General features: G+C 36.3%; 1 long non-coding RNA gene across 19 annotated transcripts; it reads left to right on the forward strand.

The window, feature by feature from the left end:
• Positions 1 to 1,397: 1,397 nt before the first annotated feature.
• Positions 1,398 to 4,277, forward strand: LOC110864560. 19 transcript variants are annotated; one of them, XR_004860016.1, is made up of 7 exons: positions 1,399 to 1,983; positions 2,248 to 2,288; positions 2,387 to 2,432; positions 2,525 to 2,602; positions 2,772 to 3,552; positions 3,665 to 3,781; positions 4,122 to 4,277. It is a non-coding gene; the product is annotated as an uncharacterized LOC110864560 (long non-coding RNA). The 19 variants fall into 19 exon arrangements; XR_002549915.2 differs by having other exon boundaries at positions 1,398 to 1,983; positions 2,525 to 3,552; XR_002549919.2 differs by having other exon boundaries at positions 1,398 to 1,983; positions 2,251 to 2,288; positions 2,525 to 3,552.
• The last annotated feature ends 318 nt before the right edge of the window (positions 4,278 to 4,595 follow it).

Consider the following 4,595-nt stretch of genomic DNA (forward strand, 5'->3'; position numbering starts at 1 on the left):
TCCTTGGTGAATCCTTGATATCATGGAAAAGTAAAAAACAAAGTGTTGTTTCAAGGTCCTCTGCCGAGGCAGAATACAGATCCATGTGCTGTGCCACATGCGAAGTGTTGTGGCTTCTAAATGTTTTGAGAGAACTCCAAGTTGACGTGAATATTCCAGTTCAGCTAAAATGTGATAACACTGCAGCCCTGTCCATTGCTGCCAATCCTGTCTTTCACGACAGAACCAAACATTTCGAAGTTGACTTGTTCTTTTTAAGGGAGAAAATTGCTTCAGGGTTGATAAAAACACATGGAGTTAAAACTGAACATCAGCTGGCTGATATATTCACCAAAGGCTTGCTGCCAAAGGCCCATTCCGACATGTGTAAGTCATTAGGCCTCTCCAATTTTTTTGCACATTTACACTGAGGGGGGATGTTAAAATACATGTATAATTCCAGTATAAATGTGCCCCTTATTTATAAAAGCTTTATATAAGCTGTTTTGTTCATTAACCATTTCTTTTATTTTGTTTGTGAGGTTGGGCTCCCTGTGTCTCGGTCTCGTTCCTGCTGGGCTTCCGTTCCTTGGGCTTGTAGCCGTTGAGGACAGCTGGTGTCACGCTGGTGTGTTTAGGGTTTTAGCCCATATAATGGGCAGATGGTTCCTGTTTTCAATCATTGGAGCATTTCATCCTTTCCTGCTCATCGTTCACTACTCTCTCAAGAAACCCTATCCTCACAAGTTAATTCGTGAGTCTAGGGTTGTTTACCTTCTCTTGTATTAGATCATCCTGGTGGAGATCTTTTGTTCATTGTTTGGTTGTGAATCTGTGCCGACTGATTCATTCTGTTTCTTGTATTTGATTCATCATAATAAAAGTATTTTATTATCAAGTTGTGACAGAGGTCAGATGCGAGAGCGCGCATAATCGTGTATCACATGGCTACCTACAATGGTATGACATATATCCTTTAACCATAAAAGAAAAATTTACAAATTAATAGTAAGCATGTAAAATGTTTTTAAAGTTATTGTGATTTAAAAGTACTTAAGAACATCACATTATCATAACTTTTTTTTCTTTTTCAAAACATTACAATCTCCACACCATATCATATAAAAATCTTATTGATACTTAGATTCTTCACCATATCTTTACAGATCTCTTTTCTTTTTTCCGAATATACTCCAATAACACTAAAAATATTACAAAAATATCTATAGTAAAACATGAATTGGCTTGAAAACGAGAAATAGTGTTGGATTTTTACACTTCAAATATGTAGAACCCAATATCTATACCTTATAATAAAACAAAACAAACTTATGCCATTTGTCCTATTCTTACAAACTTTATTGCCACGTGTCATTTGATTGTATGTGTGTCATTTGATTGTATGTATGAATATTCATTTGAGCGGCAAATTGAATTCCCCCTCTATCCCTTCATTATCAATCATCCGCCCTTCTCTCCTCAATCAAAATCCTATTCACAAACCCTAATTCTCTATACTGCATCTATGGCGTCAAAAAATTTCTATTATTTATCGGCATGTGATCTGGATAAAAGGTTTTCTTTTTACATCGATCAAAAAACCCTAGACTTCTACCTTTCTTCTTCATCTCTCTATTCCATCTCCCTCATGCCTTAGTCCCTTGCCATCCACGTTTTATCTTCTTTCCATCGGTCATCAAAGTGTAAGTCGTAGGTGTTTTGATTCATCTGAACTTCAATAAAAGGTTTCTTTGTTGAACGACAAGCCGATTTCGCCGGTGATTAGTTACAGGTATGAGTTATCTATTTCTTAGGTTCTAAGTATTGTCGTCAGAAATTTGGGGTTTTTTAATGCAGCGATTAGGGTTCCGGTGAGTAGAGTATGGTCGATGATGAGTTGAATGGAATAGTTGAGCATCGATGTCCAAGGTCGCTCATATCAGTATAATAAGAGGTTACTGGGTGTCGGAAAAATCATGGAGCTCTTCAACAATGGCTGGACAGGTTAGTGTACCCGAACTTTTATGCCTTTTTTCCATACTAATGGATCATCCTTTGTTGACACATGATGGTATTCTTTACTAGAATGAATTTATACATGGTATTTAGTTTTGTTTGTTTGTATTGCAATTATCATTTAGTGGTCTTTGGGGGAACTAAGGGTCAAGTTATCATAGAAAGTCTAACTAATCAAATCAATCTATAAACATATTTGTAAGTCGAACATTTCATTTAAAAAAGTTTAAAGATTTCTATTTTTTTTTTCAGCAGAGTGGCATTTGGTGAATCGTTCATTTCGTTGGACATGGGTAAGAAAACTCACATTCATGTGGGACAGTATTTTAGTTATTATTGCCATGAGTATGCTGACATGAACAAATTTCACGTATCCAATTTACGTTTGCAGACTATCATAAGCGTTTTGGATTAGTGCGTTATACCATGTTTCATTTGTAGGTGTAGTAAAACCATAGTTTGACCTGTTACTACATCTTATAGATAAAAACACATTCATATGAACTAACTACTTTTTTGTTTATTGGAGACTTGGAGTAGGTTGCTTCACAACACAAGGTTTTGGAAGAAAACCAACAACATTACAATCAAGTTCAAATTCAAAAAGGTCAGTATTTTGGTTCTTATCCAGCATTAGAGGTTGCAACCTCGACCCATATGAGCAGGTCAATTTACTTTCCACTATTGTTTACTTTCTGTTCCAATAAGAAGATCACCTGTAGATTGATTTAGAGTTGTGTGATTTGTTACATCTTAGTTAAATCCAATATCATCAGGTTCATTGAATAGATGAGGTGCATTGGATTCACCGATATACGGGTATGAGTTTATCACACGGAATGGATCTTGTGCAGACCCAAGAAAGCAGGTTCCTGGAATTATTGCGGGTAAGTACATTAGGTTACAGATCAACAGTTAAAAAGGTAATTTATTATTGAAAAAGGGCTTCAATTAGATTCATCAAATGGGGAGGGTTCAGGGTCAACTAAATTTGGTGTGTGTGAATGTTTGGGGTACTGGGCTTGGCATGAGAAGTAGTGCCACAACTTGTGTGCATTTGTGTGAGTTGGTTGTGGGATTCTAAGAATGGTAGGTCAAAAAGTGAGCTTTCTTCTTGTGGCCTTGACCGGGTTTTCATTCGTAGGTATGCATTTCAGTTCATGAGCTTTCTATTAAAGAACAGTTCGTAGAAAAAAAGGGTTGGGGACTGGGTTGTAAGAATATATTGAGGTGTGTATCACACCAATTCCAGGTTCCAGCTGGGTGCTCTAAATGGGTCACCTGGGAAAGAAGACATATGTCGCTTCATGCGCGACCGGTTGAGGATATCAAGATGATGACCATATGAGTGATGAGAAGAAACATTATGGTCCATCTGTTCAGTTTACTAATGAAACCCACAATATGAACTAACGAATGTACACTTTGTTGAATTTATATTGGTGGCATGAAACAGTTTGAGCAGAAATGGCGTGAGGTAACCAGAAAAGGATGCGACATCAGCGGTTAGTTCGCCACCATCTACACCCAGAAGTGTTGCAACATCCATACCCATATGTACACCCCTTATTTAATATTGATATAGACATTTGACCGTAAAGCAGCATTGCTATTGCTATGTTTGTAGGTGTGAATAAATTAAATGTTTTTTTTTCTATATTATCTGTAGGATGGTAATGAACAATCATCGTGACAAGGCCAGGTTAAAGGAAATGCAGAGGTTAGAAAGACAATGGATGAAAACATACAAGATATTGTGGATCAACAAAATGCTTCTGATGATATGGTGTGTCATTCAGAAATTTATACGTTTGTTGCTTTTTATATTCAAGTTAACTGACATAGATGTGATTGTTACTGGTAATACACTATGACATAATAACAAGGGAAATTGAACTTTGAAACTTCTTAGTGAAAGAGATTAAGAGATTTATGTTGAAAAACTTGGTGAACTTTGAAACTTCGTAGTGAAGTTTTATTTTTTTAATTATTTTTATTTTTCTGAAGCATCAAATATAAGAGATTAAGAGATTTATGTAAATGAGTTGGGGGTGTTAGTGTTATGTTTGTTTTGACCCTATGAAGATTTATAAGTAACTAATTTTATCCTGCAATCTCTTTTGCAGGTTTTTTGAAGACGTCTCAAAATTTTTATTGGCTCTTTAATGATATATAAAGCTAACATGTTGATATTTTATTGTTATCATTATCTTTTTGTAGGGGTGTGCATTTCTAACATAACCTGAAAACACGATACGAATTGAACACGAATTTCTTGGATTTGGGTTTACTCTAAACGGGTTTGGGTCAGTTTTAGGTCGAACCCGCGAACCTGTTTAGCTTAATAGGTCATGCTCGGGTCAAACCCGTCTGGTTCGCGGGTTGGCCCGTTTAGTTTATAAATGTAACAATATGATGGATTATGTGAATGTATGTATATTTGAGGGATTTAAAATAAATTAAATATATCCTTTCTTAAATATGAGCAAATTACTTCAAAATTTGGGTGGTTAATAAGACTATGGGGTATGGCGGGGCTTGGGTTGGGGTATTTGTTGACACGTGGAATGGGAGCTCCCCCACCACTCAAACCCACGCCC

Source organism: Helianthus annuus, chromosome 6 (assembly GCF_002127325.2).
Source record: "Helianthus annuus cultivar XRQ/B chromosome 6, HanXRQr2.0-SUNRISE, whole genome shotgun sequence".
Lineage (NCBI taxonomy): Eukaryota > Viridiplantae > Streptophyta > Magnoliopsida > Asterales > Asteraceae > Helianthus > Helianthus annuus.